This window comes from Macaca fascicularis, chromosome 4 (genome assembly GCF_037993035.2).
Source record: "Macaca fascicularis isolate 582-1 chromosome 4, T2T-MFA8v1.1".
Taxonomy (NCBI): Eukaryota; Metazoa; Chordata; class Mammalia; order Primates; family Cercopithecidae; genus Macaca; species Macaca fascicularis.
In genome coordinates, this window is record NC_088378.1 from 111,498,373 (window position 1) to 111,524,375 (window position 26,003).

Consider the following 26,003-nt stretch of genomic DNA (forward strand, 5'->3'; position numbering starts at 1 on the left):
CATAGTATTTTTTCACCTCCTACGTCTTCAAGAAAACAAGAGCTCCTCTACAGCTAGCAGCAAGAGTTCTAGTTGCTGCTCACGCCTTCATGCTTAGCAGTAGTAATGGCTGCTTACAGTTGCTCGTCACTGGGAGTTTTACTCCTCCTTGTCAGTTGCCTTAATCCCTTTTCACATGTTGGTAAGTACTACCTTCATTAAGCTTTCTTTGATTAAACCTTTGGGTGTGCCATCTATTTACTTATGTAACCCTGACCAATAGAAAATCTTAAATCAGCCTTTTGCCCTGTCATCATCACTGTATGCTCCAGTTGCATACATTTTAACACAGACTTCTCTAGAGCTAAACCAGATATTAGGCCAAAGGTGAAAGACGTAGCACAATTTTCACCTACATGCCCATGGCTGATATTATAGATCATGGCATGTATTCCTACTGATCCTTCCCGCTTACAGCTAGGCAATTCATGAATAGATTGGTTTAAATTTTGCCTTTTGCAAGTTGCATTCTTCCAAAGTAGTTTGCTTTTTACATAACCTCAAAATTTTCTGCCCTTGTCATTCTTAGTTTGATTAATGGACATGTTGTGATAGTTATAAACTTGTTATTTTTATATTTATTAATTATTAACTTTTGAATTAACCTGTACCTTAGTTTTGTAACTAATTGCTTTTTTTTTTTTTTTTTTGAGACACATTTTTGTTCTGTTGCCCGGGCTGGAGTGCAGTGGCATGATCATGGCTCATTGCAGCCTTGACTTCCTGGATTCAAGTAATCCTCCTACCTTAACCTCCCAAGTAGCTGGGACCACAGGCATGTGCCACCATGCCCAGCAAATTTTTTTTTTTAATTTTTGGCAAAGATGAGGTCTCTCTATGTTACCCAGGCTGGTTTGAAATCCTGTGCTTAAACTGGTTTTATAACTAAGTCTTAATAATTGGAGAACTCTGAGTTTATCCTTGTGCATAAGAAGGACATAGGTATAGAAAAATTTATTGAATTTGCTTATGACAGGTTGGTATAAAAGTCCGATTACATTATAATAATGGGCTTATCAAATATGTATTAATATTGAATTATTATTTTTTTTAAACACAGTCTTGCTCTTGTCGCCCAGGCTAGAGTGCAATGGCACCATTTCAGCTCGTTGCAACCTCCACCTCTTGGATTCAAGTGATTCTCCTGCATCAGCCTCTCAAGTAGCTGGGATTACAGGCGCCCATCACCATGCCCAGCTAATTTTGTATTTTTAGTAGAAACAGGATTTCACCGTGTTGTCCAGGCTGGTCTCGAACTCCTGACCTCAGGTGATTCACCCGCCTCAGCCTCCCAAAGTGCTGGGATTACAGGCATGAGCCACTACTCTCGGCTGGAATTTATGTTTTATTGTACATAATATTTATTTTTTGGATGATTGGGTAACAATGATGCCAGTTTGATGCAATCTCCATATGAAATGCCCCCAAACACAGTATCATTACCTTAAAGATTAGTAGAGATATGCATGTATTTACATTGCAACATTTACAGAAACCACATTTAGAAGACAGAGCATGCATATGTTCATGTGGAGTCCTTGACTGTATTTCATCTTACATTAAGCCAGGAGGATGTCTACGGTTATCTAGTGAGCTGGCCTGCTCATTAAATGTCCTGGAGGTGCATTTTATCCATCTTTTGGTAGGACCTCTGCTATATTCCTACCTGTGTCCCTCCCACTTTCCTAGACTCCTGAAGAAGTTTACAGCTTATAAGAAAATGTTCTTGCCCTTCTGTTAACAGTGCACCTGCCCAGTAGACCAGATGCCCAGGGGTCCTGCCCCTGCCAACCAAGTTTTCTCATTTACCAGGCTTGAAGTTGAGGCTGTCTTCAGTGACATCAATACAAATGTCTCTGTCATTATTTACTTGTTTCATGGACTTGATTCAACTAACATGTATTTATTACCCTTTATATGCCAGGCCATCTTCATGATACTGAATATTAAAAGATAAACAAAATGAGGACTATTTTTGCAATAAATTTGAAGTCTATATCAAAATTATGTAGAAACACATTAACAGAGAATTAAGTCTATGTTAAGAACAAGAAAACCCTAAAAGTAATTTAGTGTATTGGGAGGCTGAAATGGGAAGATCACTTGAGGCCAGGAGCTCAAGACCAATCAGTCTGGGCAACATAGCCAGACTGTATCTCTACCAAATAAAATAAATAAATAAATAAATAAATAAATAAATAAAGCTGGGTGTGATGGCATGCACCTGTAGTCCCTGCTACACAAGAGACTGAGGTGAGAGGATTCCTTGAGCTCAGGAATTTAAGGCTGCAGTGAGCTACGACTGTGCCACTGTATTCCAGCCTGGATGACAGAGAGAGATTCCATCACTAAAAAATAGAAAATAATGGCTGGGCACAGTGACTCATGTCTGTAATTCCAGCACTTTGGGAGGCTGAGGCAGGTGGATCACCTGAGGTCAGGAGTTCGAGATCAGCCTGCCCAACATCGTGAAACCCCATCTCTACTGAAAATACAACAAGTAGCTGGGCGTGGTGGCAGGCACCTGTAATCCCAGCTACTTGGGAGGCTGAGGCAGGAGAATAGCTTGAACCTGGGAGGCGGAGGTTGCAGTGAGCCAAGATCGTACCACTGTACTCCAGCCTGGGTGACAAGAGCGAAACTCCATCTCCCAAAAAAAAAAAAAAAATTTTGATACTGTCATGTGTTGCTAAATGATGCAGCTATATTCTGAGAAATGTGTCATTAGGTGATTTCATTGTATGAAAATCATAGAGTGTATTTACACAAACCTAGATGCTATAGCTTGCTACACACCTAGGCTATAAGGTATAACATATTGCTCCGAGGTTACAAACCTGTATAGCACATTACTGTACTGAATACTATAGGCAATGGTAACACAATGATAAATATCTGTGTATCCAAGCATAGAAGAGGTACAGTAAAAATATGGTGTAAAATATTTTTAAAAAATGAAGCCATGTGCGATAACTCATGTTTGTAATCCCATCACCTTGGGAGTCTGAGGCAGAAGGACTGCTGGAGCCTAGGAGCTTGAGACCAGCCTCGACAAGATGGGGAGACCCTATCTCTACAAAAGTTTTTGAAAACTAGCCATGTGTCATGGCATGTACTTGTGATCTCATCTACTTGGGAGGCTGAAGTCTGAGGATCACTTGAGCCCAGGAGGTTCAGGCTGCAATGAGTAGTGATCTTGCCACTGCACTTTAGCTTGGGTAACAGGAGCAAAACCCTATCTCAAAAGAAAAAAATGTATATTAAAAAAAATGGTACCATGAATGGAGCTTGCAAAAAGGCAAGTTTTTCTGGGTAAGTCAGTGAGTGAGTGGTGAGTGAATGTGAAAGTCTAAGATATTACTGTACACTACTGTAGATTTTATACACATTGCACATTTAGGCTATACTAAATTTATTTTTCAAAATTATTCTTCCTTCAATAATAAATTAACCTGAGCTTACTATAACTGTTTTACTTTATCAACTTTATAATTTTTTCAAATTTTTTACTCTTTTGTAATAACACTTAGCTTAAAACACAAACACATTGTACAGTCAAACAAAAATATTTTCTTTCTTTATATCCTTATTCTAAAAGCTTTTTTTCTATTTTTACATGTATTTTTTACTTTTAAAGCATTTTTGTTAAAAACTAAGACATAAGTACACACATTACCCTAAACCTATACAGGGTCAGGGTCATTGATATCATTGGCTTCCTCCTCCACAGTTTTTCCCATTTCAAGATCTTCAAGGGCAATAACACACATAGAGCTGTCTGTCATCTCCTGTGATGACAATGCGTTCTTCTGGAATACATCCTGAAGGACCTGCCTGAATCTGTTTTACAGTTAACTTTTTTCTTTAATAAATAGTATACTCTAAAATAACAATTAAAAATATAATATAGTAAATATATAAATAAGTAACATTTATTATCATCAAGTTTTATGTACTGTACATAATTGTACATACTATAATTTTATATGACTGGCAATGCAGTAGGTTTGTTCACACCAGTATCCCTACAAACATGCGAGTAATGTGTTGCCTTGCAACATTATGACAGCTATGATATCGCTAGGCAATAAATTTTTTTCAGCTTCATTATAATCTTTTCTTTCTTGCTTTCTTTTCGTTGTCGTCGTCTTCTTCTTTCTTTTTTTTTTTTTTTTTTTTTTTGTGAGACACAGTTTTACTCTGTTGCCCAGGCTGGAGTGCAGTGGCATGATCTTGGCTCATTTCAACCTCTGCCTCCCAGGTTAAAGTGATTCTCATGCCTCAGCCTTCAGAGTAGCTGGGATTACAGGTGTAATTACAGGCATAATTACAGGTGTGCCACCATGTCCAGCTAATTTTTGTATTTTTAGTAGAGATGGGGTTTCACCATGTTGGCCAGGTTGGTCTCAAAAACTTCTGACCTCAAGTGATCCAGCCTCCTTGGCCTCCCAAAGTGCTGGGATTACAGGTGTGAGCCACCACACCCAGCCCATAATCTTTTTTTTTTTTTTTTTCTATTAACAAGTCTTCTCACTTTTATTTTCCATTTATCATGCTCATTTTTGTCAGAATCATAGCCTGCTTCTTTAAAATTGACAACCAAGATTCACTGGCAAACATCCTTTGTCCTTGGACCATATAATCCCAGCTTTTGCCCTTATGTGGGGTTTTTTTTTCCTCCCAAGCCCACAAGTTTCCTGGAGCCAACTTTTGCAGCTCAAAATTGTTCACATGATTTTATACTTTATGGCTTTGAGCCATGAACACTTGTACAATGTTGTTTTGCCACTTTCCATTTTATGTGGGGATTATTTCCTCCCGGAATACTCCTTTTGTATTAGCCAAAGGAGTGAAAGTTTGTGTTGATTTCTTAGATGGTGCATGGAGGGTTGTGGACATATTTGAGACACAGAGATGGACAGATGGCAAAATGAAGTTGTCTTTTGAGATAAGAGGATTGAGCTCTGAAATGCCCAGGGTCCAATCAGCCTCAGGTGTAATTCTCCCTTCGTGCTTCCATAGGCCAAGAGTAGCTTGAGGGGGATGCAGAGCCTGCTAATGTATAAGGTAAGACCAGCCAAAGGCTAATGTCTGGGGGGTGTGGTGGGGGGCTCCCAGATCAGGCATTCTCTTCCTCAGATGGGGATTCTGGCCTCCAGAGGAGGTGCTTGGTGAGGGCCCAGCCCTCACCAGCCACTCACATCACCTGCAGCAGCACCTGCCTGTCACTCAGCACTTTTAACAGGTGAGAACACCCCTTCCGCCATAGACACACTTGGTATTATCACTGAATCCTCCACCCACCACAGTCCCCATCCAGACATCTTGCCTCCCTCATCACTTACCCTAATATTTGGCACCCACTTCACACTCGCCCTCTTCCAACAAGCCTCAGCCCCCTGATTCTGCAGCTCCTGAGGTCCTGTCATTCCCCCCACTTTGCAGAACCAGCCCCTCCACCCCAGCAAGAGACTCCAGCTGGAAGAGGAACCTTCTGAGCCGCCAAGGGAGGGGCAAATCTAAAGGGGAGCACCAATATTGAAAGCAGGAGCCACAACTGATGGGGATAAGGGTCCCCAAACTCCAGAGCAGCCTGGCCAGGGCTGGGGCTCTCAGGCAAGTACCTAAGACTGCCCATCATCACCCAGAACACCTCCTCTGAGTCCTGAGGATGAGGGGGATCTATGGGCAAAAGAAGCTATAGGCAGCAGCATCTTGAGGTCTAGAGAACAACTGGATTTGTTGAGTGAGATTCTGGACAGTTGGAGTGTTGGAGCCAAGAGTGCAGGCAGCCTGAGACCAGGCCAGAGTTTAAACTGCTGTCACAGAGGGGACCTAGACAGTTGATTCATCCTGGTGGATGCCCTGCCTCCTCCCCAAGGTTTACCCGAATGGTCTATCCAACTTGCCAACCCTTCTGCCATCTAAAGGTCAACAACTTGCCTATCTCTCCACCCTGCCCAGCCCAACATACCAGGAAGAGCAAGATAGCAACTAGACAATGAGAAACTGCCAGAGGAGCTTCAGCCCCTGTCCCTGCCTGCAGACCTGCCGTCTCTGCAAAATACCTCATCTGTGGATGCTACAAGCTCCTCCTCAAGGAATCTCAAGTCCTAGCTGTCCTAGAGGCTGACCAAGAAGTCATTTCTCCATCTCAGTCCTCAATAGCTCCTGCAGACCCAAGTAGTGGAGGGGACCCCGAACACTCTCCTCTCACAGAGTCCTTAATCCTTTATCCCTCCCCTCCCTACAAGGCAGCCAAAGATTCTAGAGCCCAGGTGAGCCCCAGTTCCAGGCTCTCCACTGTGCCCACCCAGCCCAGCCCTCCAGAAAGCCCCCAAATTCCAGCCCCCACAAAATCCAACTTTGATATTGCCCAGACAGCCCAGCCTCTTGATCCTTCCCCAGATTCTAGTTCTCCAGAGAACCCCAGAGCCCAGCCTCCCAAGGTCCTGCTAGTAGAGCACACTCACCTCCAGTCACTGGAAGAACTGGGAGGCCTGAATTCTGTCACCCACAAGCAACCAGCAAGAGCCCCAGGCCAGGAGCCAGCCCCCAGAGTGGCTGATCTGAAGTGCTTTGACAGTTAAGGATCAAGGGTCAGGAGGAGACTCCTGTCCTTCAATAAAGCCACAAGAGTCAGAAGCTGGTTTTTCCTGGTGAATTTCTCTAAGGCCCTTTCTCTGGAGGGGAACACAACCTACCTACCTCTCACCCTCCAAGGGCAGCCTCTTTAACTGGCTCCTAGAAGGGAGTTCCAGGAAGCCCCCCAATACTCTAGGATCCTTACAGCCTTACAATTCCTCTGCATTTGTGTCTTCCATCTTGGCTAATGCCTCCACCAGCTCAAAAACAAACAAACTTTATTATACTTCACTATTCATTTTATATAAGTGTATAAAAAGTTAGCAGCCCTACCCTCCGTTGCCCTCAGGAGCAGTCTTTGAAACACCTTCTTCCCTGCTGTTCTTAAGAACTGGGTGGATCTGATTGCCCAGAGAGGGCTCTACCTTTCCTCAAGGTCACACAGCCATGAAGTGGGACAAATGGGGGAGAGGGGAACTAGATGGGCAGGCAGCCCCACAGCCCCACACTTTTCTTCTTGGAGTCCTGAGGGACCTAGGCCTCAACTGCATGGGAGAACTGAAAGAAAGGAGAGGGAGTTGTCAGGCCTGCAGTGCACACAGAGGGAAGATGGTTCTACAAGCAAGGAGGTGGATCCCTAGCCCTGACACCCTCAGCTGCAGGCACAGCCAAGTGCCTGCCAGGCGGGTGCCCCCAGCCCCTCCTGCAAGTCCTTCTGAGCTGTCAGAGGTGGTGGCAGCTGCTGTATACAGGAAGCCAGCACCCGGCAGTCCTGGGCAGTGGCAGTGGCTGCAGTGGGCCCTAGTGTTACCAGAAAGGAGTCCTGATCCGGACCCCAAGAGAGAGTTCTTGGATCTCGTGCAAAAAAGAATTCAAGGCAAATCCATTGAGTAAAGTGAAAGCAAGTTCATTAAGAAAGTAAAGGAATAAAGAATGGCTATGCCATAGGCAGGGCAGCCCCTAGGGCTGGTGGTTATCTTTACGGTTATTTCTTGATTATATGCTAAATGAGGGGTGAGTTTTCCAGGAAAGGGGTGGGCAATTCCCCTGGAACTGAGGGTTTCTCCCCCTTTTAAACCATACAGAGTAACTTCCTGACATTACCATGGCATTTGTAAGCCATAGTGATGCTAGTGGGAGTGTCTTTTAGCATGCCAATGCATTATAAATGCATTATAACTAGCATATCATGAGCCGTGAGGACCACCAGAGGTCACTTTCATCTCCATCTTGGTTTGGTGGGTTTTGGCCAGCTTCTTTACTGCAACCTGTTTTATTATTAATTATTATTATTATTATTGTTGAGACAGAGTCTCGCTCCGTTGCCCAGGCTGGAGTGCAGTGGTGTGATCTCGGTTCACTGCAACCTCCACCTCCTGATTTCAAGTGATTCTCTTGCCTCAGCCTCCCGAGTAGCTGGGATTACAGGCACCCACCATGCTCAGCTAATTATTATATTTTCACTAGAGATGGGTTTCACCATATTGGCCAGGCTGTTCTCAAACTCCTGACCTCAGGTGATCTGCCCACCTCAGCCTCCCATAGTGCTGGGATTACAGGTGTGAGCCGCTGCGCCCAGTTGCAACCTGTTTTATTTTGCAAGGTCTTTGTGACCTGCATCTTTTGTGGACCTCCTATCTCATCCTGTGACTTAGAATACCTAACCTCATGGGAATGCAGCCCAGTAGATCTCAGCTTCATTTTGAAGCGGCTACATTGTCTGCGGTATATACCCGGGGTTTGTTATCTGGTGCCAGGAATATTTAGGACACAGACACACATGAGGAGTTTAGGAGCAAAGGTTTAATAGGCAGAAGAAAAGAAAATAAAACAGCTCTGTCTGTTGAGAGAGAGGGAACTTCTGAGAAGAAAGACCTGCCAGCAGTGGATGGGCCAGACTTTATAGTCAGGTTTGAGGAGGCAGTGTTTGATTTACATAAGGCTCACAGATTGGTTCGATCAGGTATGATGTTTTCATAGTGCTTGTGGTAAGGCTGGTTGCCCCCATCCTAATCTTATTGTGCAAATGGGCTTTCCAGTTAACCAGCGCCATCTTGTCTGCTCCTTACTGTACAGAAGAAGGGAAGATGGGCCAGGTGCAGTGGCTCAAGCCTGTAATCTCAGCACTTTGGGAGGCTGAGGCATGTAGATCACTTGAGGCCAAGAGTTCGAGACCAGCCTGACCAACATAGTGAAACCCCGTCTCTACTAAAAATACAAAAAAAAATCAGCCGGGCTTTGTGGCGCACACCTGTAATCTCAGCTACAGGTGGGGGAGGAGAGGCTGAGACAGAATAGCGTGAACCCAGGAGGCAGAGGTTGTGGTGTGCCAAGATGGCGCCACTGCACTCCAGCCTGGACGACAGAGTGAGACTCCATCTCAAAAAAAAAAAAAAAAAAAAAAACAAGGGAAGATGGAGCCACCATATTGAACATGATTGGCACAACTGCCAATCTGTGTCTGCAGCTCGATTTTACAGGCTGCGCTTCGTTAGAAAGAAAAAGTAATTTGGGGCTGCTTTTCATTAAAAGGACAACCTTCCCGAAGACTTCCGTACCCTCATTATCTGCCTAAGTAATTTCTTCTTAACTCGTTTACCAATTTTACGCAGCCCCTATTCAAGATGGAGTCACTTTGGTTCAAAGGCCTCTGACACCAGTGTTCAGATGAGCTGCTACTCCTCCAGAGGCAACTTGAAGTTGAGGGTCTGTGGTACATGGGCACCCACCTGTTCCTTGCTGCTGGGCGGGTAGGTTTCCGCCTCCATCTGTGCTTCTTCCGAAGCTTCTGCACTGGTAGTTCCAGCCCCACAGCCAGGAGCAGGGTGGTCAGGATGGAGAAGTCCACATGATAGCAGTAATGCCCCTGAGACAGGGCCCCACTGGAGCTAGACCTGGTGGGCATAATAGTGCTGCTCTCATTTACAGAAGGGGCCCCTGCTGTGGAGGTTTGTCTCAAGGCTGGGCCTCAGCAGGCCCGCAGCAGAGGCAGGCCCAGGGCCAGGAGCAGAACAAGGCCAGGGTTCGCCATGGGCTGGGTGTCTGGTTGGCAGCACTGAGGAAGGGGCTTCTAACACTGTGCCCCTCCTACTGCGTATCAGGACCGGAGTACCTGTGGCAGGGCACCTGGCCTGGGTGTCTTTGACCTCTCTCAGATTTCTGGTCCATGCCCCTCCTCTATTATAAATCTTATGGGACCACTGTTTTATATGTGGTCCATTGTTGACCAAAATGTTGTTATACAGTACTTGAATATAATTACTTGGAATTTTGGGATGGAGGATGAAACCAACATTATTGTTTTATAATTTTTAAAAATAAACGTTCGTATCATTGATTCCTCTAAAGAAGACTTACATTGGAGAGGAGACCATGTCGCTCTGTGCGTACACCCGTGCCCATTGTCCTTCCATGTCCAAAGACCTCATCTATGAACGACAGCTGAGTGTTTCTCTGCTCCTAGGGCCATTATGCTTTACATCATGTGACTCCTGCTTTCCTGGGTCAGCTGACTCAGTTCAAGGATTAACCTTTGAGACAAAGATAGCTAAAACCCTAGCTATCAGCCCATGAAATGTTACTAAACTCTGCCCAGCAAGAATGGTCAATATTGGATGTTGACTAACCATAAAGCAGATCTCCCTTGGGAGTTTGGAGGGAAACTTAAGTGAGCAGAAACTAGAGACACATTGAGGTTTCAGAAGTCACAAGACAGTAAAAGCTAACACAGACCTTGAGTTGGAGAGAAGACAAGTGGAGAGAATAGTTTTGGAGGATACAGAGTTACAAGCAGAGACTGAAATCAACCCACTTACAAGTTGGGAATCCTTGTCATAGAAAGCTGCAGAAGTTTACTGCTGAATGGATCTTTGCAGATGTTGCTGTTGAGTGGAAGAGCTGCTATCAGTCCTCTGCATTGTGTGTTCTCAATGAGCTACAGTTCCAGCTGACCGCTGAGTAGTTGCTAAGACACAACCTCTTGGTTCTTACTTCCCTTCCGTATCTTTAGACCTACACCAACTAAGATAACTTGAAAATGTCATGTTTTTCTCAAACCCAAATAGGATTGACCGCTAAGGGCATTTATGCATTACAAATAAATTATTTAATAGCAAATTTGTCTCCATTATCATATTTTTTAAAAATGAGATTTTAAATAATACTAAATGAGTCTTACCTGTGTACATATTCTATTAGTGTTATTTGAAACCTGACAATACTTAGTAATTATATTTGTCTATTTAGCAGAAGCAATCAATTTATTTCAGATTACCTTTAATTCAAAGAGAAGGTAAAAGTATGCATCTTTTCCAATGGAACTTGTTATAATTTGAATAATTGAAAGTGAATGGAGAGAGATAAGAAAGTTAAGGATATTATCTGAACTAATTCAATTCCAATTTTCAGTAAAACAAATTCAATTCCTGTGTAACAATCTTCTCCCTATTGATTAAAAAGAAAAATGTGACAATGAAGTGGTGAATTTGGCAATAGGTCATGCATTCTAAGAAAATAATAGTTGATCAAAATTTATGGAATCGGCCGGCACAATGACTCACGCCTGTAATTCCAGCACTTTGGGAGGCCGAGGTGGGTGGATCACCTGAGGTTAGGAATTCAAGACCAGCCTGACCAACATGGTGAAAACTCATCTCTACTAACAGTACAAAAATTAGCCAGTAGTGGTGGTGCATGTCTTTAATCCCAGCTACTTGGGAGGCTGAGCCACAAGAATGGCTTGACTCTGGGAGACGGAGGTTGCATTGAGCCAAGATTGCGCCACTGCACTGCAGCCTGGGTGACAGACTGAGACTCTGTCTCAAAAAAAAAAAAAAGAAAAAAAAAAAAAAGAAAGTGCCCAAATACTTCAGCTGTAGAATTATTTCTTATACAGTTTCTGAGACCATTAGGGTCTTTTCTTTCTTCATTTTCTAGGTCTCCCTACTTAGCATTCACAAAAGGTGTCTTGTCTTTTCCAGATTAGATCTAGAAAATTTTCTCTCACTTTTTTTTTGTGGGGGATGGGGAAGGAATAGAAAAAGGAGAAAAACTTTGAAGCATGTACTTATTAATGCACTTAATGTTTGGAGCACAATGACTAAATTAGTTTTTAGTGTAAAAGTAATTTAAAATGACTGTATTTTATTATCTCTATTTCTGTATGCATTACCTTTGAATTTCTGTACTGAAATAATAGTACTGATATGATCTTCTCCATTAGTAGATTCACAAAATACCATGGTTTGGTTTTACTCACTGGCTTACATACTTAATATTGAAATGCGGCTGGGCGCGGTGGCTCAAGCCTGTAATTCCAGCACTTTGGGAGGCCGAGACGGGCGGATCACGAGGTCAGGAGATCGCGACCATCCTTGCTAACCCGGTGAAACCCCGTCTCTACTAAAAAATACAAAAAAACTAGCCGGGCGAGGTGGCGGGCGCCTGTAGTCCCAGCTGCTCGGGAGGCTGAGGCAGGAGAATGGCGGGAACCCGGGAGGCGGAGCTTGCAGTGAGCTGAGATCCGGCCACTGCACTCCAGCCTGGGTGACAGAGCGAGACTCCGTCTCAAAAAAAAAAAAAAAAAAAAAAAAAAAAAAAAAAAAAGAAATGCAACCATGTAGCAGTTTCGCAGCACAGAGTGGCAACCAAAAGTTAAAGAGACAAATTTGAAGGAACTGTGTTTAACCTTAAGGAAAGCATGGCTTCTGCTGTGAACAATGGCTCACCCTAACTGGCCTCATTTTAACTTAATTACCTCCTTAAAGATGCTGTCTCTAAATATGGTCACACTCTGAGGAACTGGGGGTTAGGACTTTAGCATATGAATCTTCAGGAAACAATTTAGCTCATAATAGGACCTTACTTTTCTCATCAAGAAGCTGGTATCTTACATTTCTGTACAACTGCCTACCTTGTGAAATTTCCTAAACTTTTTCCTTATCTTCATAATTCACCACTGTTAAGTCATTTTTAAATTATGAAATGATACTCTATAGTCATCTTCTATTTCAAAAATTATTGCTGGGCATGGTGGCTACAGGCGTGAATCCTAGCACTTTGGGAGGCCAAAGTGGGTAGATCACTTGAGGTCAGGAGTTCCAGACTAGTCTGCGCAACATGGTGAAACCCGTCTCTACAAAAAAAAAAAAAATACAAAAAAATTAGCTGGGCATAATGATGAGCACCTGTATTCCCAGCTACTCGGGAGTCTGAGGCAGGAGAATCACTTGAACCTGGGAGGCAGAGGTTGCAGTGAGCCAAGATCATGCCACTGCACTCCCCTGGGCGACAGAGCAAGACTCTGACTCAATAAATAAATAAATAAATAATAAAAAATTAGCCAGGCGAGGTGTGGTGGTATGCCTGTAGATCCAGCTACCCAGGAGGCTGAGGTGGGAGGATGGCTTGAGCCTGGGAGATTGAGGCTGCAATGATCATGAGCTATGATCATGCCACTGCAGTGGGACCCTGGCTCAAAAAAAAAATTATTGATCAAAGTTAATCTCAGTACTGATCTCTGTGACATCTCTCCCATTGCATAGATTCCTCTAAAATTCAGGCTCTAATTTTTGGCACTAATATATATTTTTAATCCATGATAAAATATTTTCTGTGAATATAGTTGTTCTTTAGTATCTGTAGGGGGGTTAGTTTCAGGACCTCTGGAGCATACCAAAATCTACAGTGGCTCAAGTCTCTGATAAAGTATTTGCATATAAGCTATGCACATACTTCTGTATACTTTATATCACCTCTTAAATCATTATAATCTAACACAGCAAAGATATGTAATATGTAAATTATGTAAATAGTTGTTATACTGTGTTGTTTTAGGTATATTACAAGAAAAAATGCATCGATACGTGTTCAGTACCGATGCATTTTTTTTTCCTGAATATTTTTTATCTATGGTTGGTTGAATCCATGGAAGAGGAACCCATGGATACAGAGGGCTGCTAATTGTATAATCCGACAGTGAGTGATTCACCTTTAAGATAATCTTTGGTTTGAAGGTCTGAATTTAAAGTCTAGGCACTTTACCTTTGCGTGTTGTCCTTATTTATCTATTTTTCTTTTATTTTTTTGAGACAGAGTCTTGTTCTGTTGCCCGGGCTGGAGTGCGGTGGTGTGATCTCAGGTCACTGCAACCTCCACCTCCTGGCCTCAAACAATTCTCCTGCCTCAGCTTCCTGAGTAGCTGGGATTACAGGTGCATGCCACCATACCTGGCTAATTTTTGTATTTTTAATAGAGATGGGGTTTCACCATATTGGTCAGGCTGGTCTTGACCTTCTGTCCTCAGTTGATCCATACTGGCCTCAGCTTCCCAAAGTGTTGGAATTACAGGCGTGAGCCACCACGCCCACCCCTTATTTATCTATTAATTTACTTCTTCAAAGAATACTACTAGACGACTATAATATCCCCTTACAGAAACCACATTACTCTTTTCCCAGTAGATTACCCTATCTAAATATTTATTGAGTCAGGGAAAGGAACATGGGTTCTTTTGTTGAACTTCAACGTTGTGTGTATAATCAAAGTATTGTACAGTTCCAAGACCATTAAAATGAATTATTAGATACAAAGCATTGTCAAGAATGACATTTAGGTTAGCTGGTTATGGCTAGGAATACAGAAATCAATACCTGATGAAAAGTGATGCAAAAAGCAGGAAATGAGATTGGAAATATGAAAGACAGGTTACTAAAATAGGGTCAGGGAATCAGATAAGGAGAATTAGCCAGAAACACACAAACAAATAAGCAATAATAATAATAATAATAATAATAATAATAATAAAAAACCCAAACTCTGGAAGTCAACGATATCCTCAATGGCTGGATTAAGGTCAATGTATTTGTAGCTAAGCTACAGAAAGTAAAATTTTTTTTTTTTTTTTTTTTTTTGAGACGGAGTCTCGCTCTGTCGCCCAGGCTGGAGTGCAGTGGCGCGATCTCAGCTCACTGCAAGCTCCGCCTCCTGGGTTCCCGCCATTCTCCTGCCTCAGCCTCCTGAGTAGCTGGGACCACAGGCGCCGCCACCTCGCCCGGCTAATTTTTTGTGTTTTTAGTAGAGACGGGGTTTCGCCGTGTTAGCCAGGATGGTCTCGATCTCCTGACCTTGTGATCCGCCCGTCTCGGCCTCCCAAAGTGCTGGGATTACAGGCGTGAGCCACCGCGCCCGGCCAGAAAGTAAAATGTTTACCTGATGGCCTGTCTTCTCCTGCTGAATTTTGGATTATAGGTTAAGCTCTATGTATTCATTCTACCTGTATCCACAAAGGGGTCTATCACAGAGTCTCTTGCTTATAAAGATTCTATCAAACTTCCAAGTAGGGAGGTAAGAGTCTACAATTCCAAAATCCTTTTAATATTTTATAAATCCTTAAATCTCTGGCAATTTATAAAGTTAATGAGAAATTGTATGTATTTCTACATTTTCACCTTATAATCTTTTTTTTGTGAGTCATTAATGTTTTATTCATTTGTAGAAAAAACACATTCCAAGTAAATCAAGGAAAACTTGATAGACATTAATCAACATAAGCGTTTCTCTAGTTAAAGCCATTAAATGGGAAGTGTTTATTTCTCACTGATATTTCAATGTATGGAGATTAAAGCTACTTATGTCTGTGGAAATCGCTTCTGAAAATCACATGACTAAGATGAAAAATGAATAGACATAATTAAATAAGTATGCAAAATAAGTGTGCTTTTACTTTTGTTTAAAATACAAATTAAGAACCAGATAATCCAAGTGCTTTTCTTTAACCATAATAGATTGTATTTCAAAGATTGTATAATGTGTTTTTTCTAAACAAATTTAATCCAAATTAGCATTGCCAGACATTTTCTTGTCTGTTTTCTTTTTTAACTTAGAAAATTCTTTAGAATCTATTATTTTTAGTTGAAACTATCAAAAACTTACTAGAAAATGACATATATAATTTATTTTCTGAAAATCAATCTGATAATTCTTCTGTCTTATAGAAGAATTCTTCTGTCTTGTAGAAGAATTCTTCTGTCTTATAGAAATGTAGGTATTAGTTCCTAGAAGAGTCAAACTGGTAAACACCAATACAATTTGAATAACTCAGAAAAACATATCTAAGAAGGAATAGTAAGCAACGGCATGCAGGTCATTGATAATAATTAAGGTGCCATTATCTGTGAAATAAACTGATAAAGCAATATTAGAGCATGAACTCCTGACTCCCAAACTGCATTTGCTTTGCACAGATGGTGAGTTTTGTATGTGGTTTCTGTAATGTAGTGGTTATCACCTTATAATCTTTTAAAACTGTTAAGTGAATACTATCTGGTCCCAACATATTAACATCAAATTTATTAATTGGTTAGAATAATGAATAATGGAATTAGTAAAGTATTTGGTGTTAGGAAATTGGGTTTGAGGTCTCAGACTTTTTGCCTATGTAATATTGGGTGTCGGTCCTTCAGGAATTTGCCATTACTTATAAACAGCATAACACAGATATATGTATTGGGTTGACCATGTCAACTAAAAGATAGGTTATTAGCTTATCTTTCTGAATTTGCCTACATTTTGGAACTGACCTTGGACTTCATTTTAAGTGGATAGATCCAAGATTGTAATTCCTACCTAAGAGAAACTAAGCAAGTTTATAGCGGACAATTGAGAGTCTAATGCTTAGAAAACTATGGATAAGTTAGAGATAAGTTAAAAGCTCTGAGACAGGTTGGAGGCAAAGAGCCAAGAGTATAGAGTTGGAAATGGAAGAAGACTAAGAACTGATGAGGAATGAAGGAGTAAAGTCTGGAGTAACTGCTGAAACAGCGTTAGCTTGTCAATAGCTAAACTTTATCCAATTGATTGTATCAGTAGGATGATTTTGGCTATAATTTATAGAAAACCACGACTTAAAGAAATCAGGGAAACATATTTTCATATAAGAGGACACTTGAAGACAGAGTGATCCAAGTTTAGTTAATTCAGTGGTTCAGCAGCATCATTAAGAAACAGATTTTTGTTTTATATATATTTTTGTAGATCTGCCATACTCAACATGGAAACCAGTTCTCAGATGGATTCTCTGTACAGGTGTAAGATGGCTAAAGCAGTTCCATCTTCATAATCAGAAATCAAAATGTCCAGTAACAGAAAGGGTGCTTCCTTCCTGGTGTCATTATTTTAAAATTCATTTATATGTCATTTTTAAATGACTGTATTAAATTTCTAGGGCTGCCATAACAAAATACCATAGACTGGGTTTCCAAAAAAACAGAAATTTATTTTCTCATAGTCTGCAGGCTCAAAGTTCAACACCAAGATATCACAGGTTTGTTTTTTTCTAAGGTCATCCTCCTTGACTTGCAGATGGCCACATTCTCTGTGTCCCCAAATGGTCTTTCTTCTGTTGACTTATCCCTGGTGTCTTTTCAGGTGTCCACAGTTCCTCTGAAAAGGACATCAGTCAAATTAGATTAGGGACTTCCCATATAACCTCATTTAATTTTAGTTACCTCTTTATAGACATTATCTTGGCTGGGTTCAGTGGCTCATGCCTGTAATCCCAGCACTTTGGGAGACTGAGGCAGGATCACCTGAGGTAAAGAGTTTGAGACGAGCTAGCCTGACCAACATGGTGAAACCCCGTCTCTACTAAAAATACAAAATTAGCTGAGTGTAGTAGTGCATACCTGTAGTCCCAGCTACCTGGAAGGCTGAGGCAGGAGAATCACTTGAACCTGGGAGGCGAAGGTTGTAGTGAGCCGAGATTGCGCCATTGCACTCCAACCTGGGCAACAAGAGCGAAACTACATCTCGAAAATAAAACAAACAAACAAACACATAAATTAAATAAATAAATAAATTAATTAAAAAGGCATTATTTCCAAAGACATTCATATTCTAAGGTCCTGGGAGTTAGAGCTTCAACATATGAATTCAACATAATTCTGCTCATAACGGTAGTAGAAAACCTTTCCATAAGTTTCTCCCATATCATCTCCCCTCGTGTCTCATTGTGCAGAATTAGGTCATGTGATCATGCTTACACCAATCCTTAGAAAAAGAACTGGGGTCATAATTATTGGCATAGGTCTATCAAGATTTACTCTTGGAACTGAAAATGGGGTAACCCCTCCTTGGTTCTGTAGCAGGAAGAGAGGTAGGCATCAAATGAAATCAGGGCCCTTCAGGCGTGGAAGAAACTGGGGAGGACTGCTAGGAAGTCAGCCAACTGGTGTGCACAATCATCATAGGTTTGTGATTTATGGGTGATTTGGGTTGGTCTAAATGTTTAGAAGCAGAGGAGACCATCTTAAATACACTAAGTAGTGGTGAAATCTAGGGAAATGAAACCAGACATTTAAGATCCTTTTAGAATGTCAAGTTAGAGAAGTGGTTAGCAGAGAAGCTGGTATATGGGAGACAATACTAATGGATAATGAGAGATAAAATGAGTTTGAAAGAGCGGCTCAATAAATAGTTCTATAAATTCTGACTTTGCAGTGCAGGCAATATACTGTATCCTCTATGAGTTATTTACCCTCTCTGATCTTTATTTGTAAAATGAGAATGATAAAGTCAATTATTTCACAGATTTGGAGGATTAAATAAGACAACTCAGTGAAAAAGTTATTAAAATATAAAGTAATACATGGATGTTAGAAACTATTATAATATATAATTAACAGTATTGAATCTAGTATATGACTTGTCTGTGTCCAGCACAATTTGAGAAAGTTAGTTCAGTAAAGACTTAAAATTTCTATAATCTGTTTTGTGTCTTATTTTTATTTATGAGGGTGTAATTTGCACTATGATCATCAGGTAATTACCTGGATTAAAAAAACGCCCTGTTCAAAAGGTTTATCTGTAAGTTTTAGTCTATTCTGTTCTGGTATATTCTTATCCCTGTGTGAATATGCTATTGATCCCCTGGGTCTGTGTATGTTCATGCAAGTGTGTGTGTATGTGTATGTGTAATGGTTAACCAAGGTTTATGTGCTATTTTGTGTGGGTATGAACCTATGAGTTGGTTGACTTCCCTTCTGTCACTGGGAAAGTTTAAAAAAAATCCACTCTTGGTTGGATATGGTGGCTCACACCTGTAATTCCAGTACTTTGGGAGGCTGAGGAAGGAGAATTGCTTGAGCTCAGGAGTTTGAGACCAGCCTGGGCAACATAGCTATACCCTGTCTCTATAAAAACAAACAAATAAATAAATCTGCTCTTTTTAAAGGTGCTTAAGGTTTTCCTTCTTCATATGAACAAAAGCAGGAAAGGTTAAGCAGTCTCTTGAATTTGAGATACATATGCCTGTAGCTATTTAATTAATTAGAATGTGGGTCTTACATAAACTTAGAAAGATCATTGAGCCAGATAATCTCTTTTGTGTTTTTCATGGCTAATAATGGTAATAGTATTGACTTTTACCCATTCTTGAACTGTTGTAACTTAACAGTATGTGACAACCGTAAATCTTATTATATTTGTGTATGTTGTACAGTTATATCTTAGCTTGGGTTTGCCAGGAATCACAGCTTGAGACAAAGTCTTGTTTTAAAACACTTTATTGTGAAGTATGAGTCCAGGGATTAAAGGTGAGCCAAACAGAAGAGAGATGCAAAATGACAATGTATTATTAAGTGTATATCTCTACAGGTAACTAGCTTCTCAATCACCCAGGCATATAAAATGTGTCTTAGGACTGTCTTTCTGAGACAGTGAGAAACCTTTACCTCTCAATGGTCAAATGATTGGCTTTACCCTCCTGGGTAACACATGCATGGGTGCAAAACATGCTTCTGTGTCATCTCACATAGTGGGGTCAACAGAGAACACCTGGGCAGAAGAAGAGAGGCTCTTGGGGACTGATCTGAGGCAAGGTGCTGTAAAGGGGAACCTATACTAAAGTGGTTGGAGGTGCACAGACTGGTTGCCTCACCTGCAGCCAGAATGCAAGACAGGTGAGGTGAAGGTCTAAAAGGATGCATAAAGACATATCCAATGTACTATAGACATACACCAATAATTTTGGTTAACTAGGGTTTTATTGTTAAAACAAATATTATTACTACTAAGTATTTATAGTAAAGAGATATTTAAGTCTATATAAAAACATAAGTTCTCTTCAGTTGGATGGCATTCTCTCTATTTTAAAATGCTTGCTTATGAAGTATAATATATTTCGCAGAGGAAATACAATATTCAAGGGTCCTATTTTAAGCTTTCTGTTTTCTCTTAAAAATGAGAAGCCTTAATGATTGAAGAAGAATAGCACCTGGGGGATTGCTTTTATTTTTAAGTTATCAGGAAATTTAATACGTGTGCTAGTAGGTTCAGCATGAGTGTGCAAATGCGATACAGTGTTTAACTAAGAGTTGTCATGTTGTCAGGAAGGAACATTTTCTTTGGAATTAAAGAAACAATATTATCCCTTAGTGACTGTTTGCTGACATTCAACTAATGACAGAGAAACATTTCAGTTTCCTTAGAGGGTACTATGCTTTTAGGAATAATGCCATACTCAGGGCAATTTCTGAGCTCCATTGCTTGCTGGGTCTGGAGTTGGACAAGATGAAACGGCAATATCAAGCAGCCACCTGCATTTTATTATAATTTCTTATTGTAATTATAGTTATCGTGGCCATTTTGATCTTAGTTTTTCCAGATGAATGGGTTAATTTGCAAACTTGTGGTGATGAGGTAAGTTGTGATATTCATGGTCTTTCAGAAACAATAACTTTAAATGGTATTAACCAGTTGTACTGAGAAGGCTTTCTACTGGATAATTTTTATGATGGAAATGCTAGCCTATTTGATATTACTTTTCATAAGAAGTTATTTTCAAGAAGGGTAAGATGTACAGAAGAAGAAAAAGTTTTTCTTAGTACTACCCTTTTCTTTCAGTACCAAGGTCAAGTATTTCATGATGAAATTTAAGGGCGGTGGTTAAATTTTGAGCAGAGGAAGAAATTTCATCAACCAACTACTTTCTTCCTTCGGGTGCCCTGATTTGAACTATTTCCTTATGAAACTGGCATACAGATTACAGAAAAGTTGAAATTAATTGACATCCATATGTTTTATTTTGCATCATAAGCTGTTCTCTCTCAAATTTTTTTCTTCTTTCTTTGAGACAGGGTCTCACTCTGTCGCCCAGGCTGGAGTGCAGTGGCACAATTATGACTCACTGCAGCCTCGACCTCCTGGGCTCAGGTGATCCTCCCACCTCAGTCTCCTGGGTAGCTGAGACTACAGGTGTTCACCACTACGCCTGGCTAATTTTTTTGTATTTTGTTTTTTAGAGATAGGGTTTTGCCATGTTGCCCAGGCTGATCTCAAACTCCTGGGCTCAAGCGATCTACCTGCCTTGGCATCTCAAAGTGCTGGGATTACAGCCATGAGCTACCATGCCTGGCCCATCACTTTTAATAGGTATTTGCTTGTCTCTTAACTGAAAAAAAATTTTTTTTTCCTGAACTTTCCTTCTGCAAATTAAAATCGAATTCCAAATAGGGTTTCCATATTTCCGTAAAGTTTCTGAAATATTCAAACCTGTGTTAAATACAAAGCAAAAACATGCATATAAAAGGCAAATACAACTCATGGCATCCAGAGTGAGGATAAAGAGCACAAAAATTTAGGAAAGAAAGAAAAGAGCTATTTTTTTATTTTGATGCGACAATGAACACAATTTTATCCTGTTGGCTAACCTGCAACATGGCAATAAAAATGCTCCTTCCATAACTTCTCTATGAAGGCTGAAAAAAAAATGTGTTCAGAAAGTGAATGTTACCAAGTCAATCACATAAGACTCCACCTGTCAAACAGCAGATTTAAGTTGGTGATGCTTATGACGCTGTCTACCAAAAGGGAGCAGCTTGAACATAAAAATAGGTCTGTGCCCTAGGGAGGAATGCCGTTTCCTTTCCTGTAATATGCGTCTGCAGACTCATCTCCATCAAGAATACCAATTCACATTGATTTTATTGCTTTCTATTCTCTATTTTTTAGATGTCTGCCAAGTACCTACCAATGTGTAAAGTGGCACAGAAATTCAACAGCAGGAAGACAAGGTCTCTGGTTTTTTGAAAACTTTTTTTGAGAGAGATGTGTTGAAACAGACACATTTAAATAATGCAAAACAAAACCCTGCAAATGACTAAAAGCCATAGTAGATCTTTAGCTAGAAAATAACTTTATGAGGCTGGGTGTGGTGGCTCACGCTTCTAATCCCAGCACTTTGGGAGGCTGAGGCGGGTGGATCACCTGAGGTCAGGAGTTTGAGACCAGCCTGGCCAACATAGTGAAACCCCGACTCTACTAAAATACAAAAAAATTAGTTGGGTGTGGTGGTAGGTGCCTGTAATCCCAACTACTTGGGAGGCTGAGGTAGGAGAATTGCTTGAACCTGGGAGGTGGAGGTTGCAGTGAGCTGAGATTGCGCCATTACACTCTAGCCTGGGCAACAAGAGCAAGACTGCATCTCAAAAAAAAAAAAAAAAAAAAAAAGAAAAAAATTTATGGCAGATTTCTTCTACATTAACCACAGCAACATTTTACAAGCCTGTAAAATTTTTGTAAAAAACAAAAACAACTAAAACTAGCTTCATGGATCCTACTCCAGAGAGTTTGATTAAGTAACTTGAATGCATGAACTAAGACTCTGTATTTTTAACAAGCTTCTGAGGTCCTTCTGCTAATCATTGAGTTATTGACCACTGGAGCAAGGGTCGTCAAAGAGGACCTGCTATAGTCTGTTTTGATGCACACACATCATACAGATATTAATCACTGAGAGAAACTGAAAAGGCAATTTTATCGGCAATACAGATAAAGAAAGAAATAGCATCAACTGTACTTCCACCTTTCTCCTATTTTTCCTCCCAGGTGCAAGTCATCCCTGAGGAAGTTGTGACTAGCTGTGGATGCTATGCTGAGGCCCTTCTTTAAGAGTGATCTGATGGCACTGGATGTCTGCTGAGGCTTGTGTCTAGAAGAAATGAAAGGATGTGCCAGTAACAGCAGTGTCTCCTCATTCTCAATGCTCAGGCCTCATGGTACCCGCTTCTCTTGGTTCTGTTTACTAAAACATATCATTGCCTGACTATGCCTGAATGATCCATCTTCCTCAAGGCTGCTACACCATAACTAGGAGCTTTTAAAAAGAAGAAGGGGAAGGGGGGCATTTGCTCTATGAGGCACTCAAAAAAGCACATGCTTTTAATTGAGGGATGGGGGCGACAAGGGATCATTCTGTTGATTTTAACTATCTCGTATTTGTTAACAGCATTATTTTCATGGATAGTTTTCTGAAAGACTCCCTATCCACTTAGAGGTGAGGAGAAGTAATAGGGGAGGAAACCCTGATGAGCTGCAAAAAACTCTGAATCCAGTCCTTTAATTATCTTGCTTAAAATTCTTCATTGGCTCTTTGATGCCCTCAGAATAAAGCAAACTCCTTAAACATGACTTACAAAGTAATTGCTATAGTTTGAATATTGTCCCCCCAAATCACATGTTGACATTGATTCCTAGCATCGGAGGTGGGGACTGGTGAGAGGTGTTGGGGTCATGGGGGCATATCTCTCATGAATAGATTAATGCTCTCTCAGCATGGCGTGGGGGTTGTGTGAGTTCTCACTTTTATTAGTTCCCAAAGAGTTGGTTATTCAAAAAGAGCCTGGCACCTCCCTCCTCTTTCTCTCTGGCCTCCTCTCTCACGTGCGATCTGTGTGCATGTGGCTTTCCGTCGCCTTCCCCATGAGTGGAAGTGGCCTGAAATCGTCACCACAAGCCAATGCTGGTGCCATGCTTCCTGTACAGTCTGCAGAACCATAAGCCAAATAAACCTATTTTCTTTATAAATTACTCAGCCTCAGATATTCCTTCATAGCAACACAAATAGCGTAAGACAGCCATTAATATCATGCCTACACCTGAGACAGTGGTATGCATTAAACATTACATCTGCCCCTACATTTTCTAGGTCATTATAATTTTGGGGATGGAGTGGGAGAAGCGTATGACTAGTGCTGACCAATAGACTGTGGGTTGAAGTGATGTGTGTCACTTCTAGACTGAAGTATATAAAAGTCATTCAGATGTCTGTTCCCCTGCTGTGGTGATCAAGAAAGTGAGATGTTTCTATTGTTGCAGATATGAGATGTTGTCTCCATTACTCTGGATCCCTAAGTGTTTGTGTTCATTAAATGCTGCAGCTAAACTGAAATTCTTTCCATTCCTTGGTCATGCTTATCTGTCATCCTTTGCAAATACTTTACTCTTTCTAGGTTGCTTTTCCATCTCTTTTTCAAGTGTCTCTTTTTCTTTCTTCCTTTTTTTTTTTTTTAAATCTGATTTAGTCTTCTGCCTAGACCACTAAAACCTTTCTCCATATCAGCAATAAGGCTGTTTTTCTTTCTTATTATTCATGGTTTTTTTTTTTAGATGGAGTCTTGCTCTGTCGCCCAGGCTGGAGTACAATGGCATGATCTTGGCTCACTGCAACCTCTGCCTCCTGGGTTCAAGCAATTCTCCTGCCTCAGCCTCCTGAGTAGCCAGGACTACAGGCGCACACCACCACACCCTGCTAATTTTTTGTATTTTTAGTAGAGATGGTGTTTTACCATGTTGGCCAGGCTGGTCTCAAATTCCTGACCTTAAGTGATCCTCCTGCCTCGGCTTCCCAAAGCGCTGGGATTACAGGTGTGAGCCACCATGCCTGGCCCAAGTGTCTAACTCTTTTCTTCTTTTCTTGGTCAGAACATCACTTTGCTCTGGGAAGCTTATTTTGATCTTCTAGGTTTACATTAGGTGTTCTTTCTGTAGAATTATCCTGTACTTATCACACCATGAGGTAATTAGTTCCCTGTTTCTTTATCCTTGCACTTCTTTGAAGGATTGAATGAACCAACTCCCCAGGGCTGAGTTTGGAGAGCTGAGGCAAAAGCTGGAGTGAGGGAGGCAGCATGGCAGCATCTGGAAGGCTGTGGAAAATTTGCCTTCAGGGCATGCAGTTGATGGTTACCAATTCCCACTGTACTCCCTGGTTGATTGTTAGACCTTTTACACCCTCTGGGTTTCTCTCTGCCTATTGGCTTGTCATAATTCATAAAAGATATGTTAGTGTCTATCGCCAAAGATTAAAAAAGCCAGCTTGCTCCAGAATACTAAGTGGCAAATGTTTACTATAAGCCAGATGAAGACAGGCTGTTCCCTTAGCAATATTTTGCTCTAAGTAAGAGGAAAATTAGTCTAAAATTAATTTTAGATATAAATTATAATGTCAAAAAGAATCAGCGCGTATCTATCTACTTCTTTTTGAGGTATCATTTGCACTTAAAGTAATTTTCTTAATATGGGAGCAGTCTGTTTAGATTAGAAAAGCACAAGCAAGACACTTCAAATAGTATATTTTTCTTTTGTTCTGTTTTGTTCTGGGTTTGGTAGCCTAGGATCACTCAGCTGAACTGTGTTTGGACAAGAATAGTGGCCACTTGTGAATGTAGACCATTGTTAAAATGCACTTTGTATGTCTAGTAGAAGTTATTCACCCCAAAATCTTGTTTTAGCTAGCAAACTGATTCAATCTGAAAGTAGATGAGTTTTAAAAAGTCAAATAAAATACAATTTCCTGTTTCTTTTTTTCATTTTAAGCCTATTCTCTGATGATTCCTTTCTCATATTTAAAATTCTACTGGGCTCAGGTAAGAGGCAGTCAGATAATTATAAAAGAAGTTAAAGAGAAATGCAATAGATGAATGTTTTCTAGAAGCTCAGAAAAGGCTGAGTGTATCCATTGCCATTTGTTTGAGTCTATTAGGGAGCTATAGTGCAGAATATTGAATCCAAGCATAGTGATTTTTCGAGATGTCAGCATCAGTAGCCAGAGGGCTTGCTCTTCATCAAGTCTACCTTCACCCTTCATAAGTTGGCTCTGAATAAATAGAAAGTATTGATTAAGAAAAGTGAGGAAGGGGAATAATTTTGATGTTTCTTAGGTTTTAGATAGTACTCCTGGTGTTTATTATCTGCATTGCTCTCTGCCATGAGCCTAGGGTGTCTCTTTAGAAACAGTCTGTGTTCTGCCCTTAATAATAAGCTTTTGGATTAATAAAAAAGAAATAGAAAGCTTTTTCTCTGCCTTTGAAGAGTGTAGCAATGGTTAGAGAGACAAAACACAGAAAATGTAAGCACAGTTAGCAAGCATTGGGGGAACATGGGCAAAATAATCTGGTATGAAGTAGGGTCTGTGGAGTAAAGAATCATATATTGTGGAGAGAGCATAGCACAGTGTCTTAGAACATGGGTTTGGACTGCTTGGGTTTGATATCATTCAGCACTATTATATTTAATTTGTGACATTAAGAAAATTACTTAATCTC

At 40.7% G+C, this 26,003-nt stretch overlaps 1 long non-coding RNA gene and 1 pseudogene across 1 annotated transcript in view; both read left to right on the plus strand.

Moving 5' to 3' along the window:
* The window catches only part of LOC135970426 (uncharacterized), a 73,357-nt gene extending 49,870 nt beyond the window's left edge, over nt 1-23,487 (plus strand). The window contains exon 3 of the long non-coding RNA XR_010586102.2: nt 22,507-23,487. This is a non-coding gene — a long non-coding RNA (uncharacterized lncRNA). The remainder of the gene's footprint in view (nt 1-22,506) is intronic.
* LOC123573099 (DENN domain-containing protein 1C-like) lies at nt 6,031-6,629 on the plus strand (annotated as a pseudogene).
* Nucleotides 23,488-26,003: the final 2,516 nt, after the last annotated feature.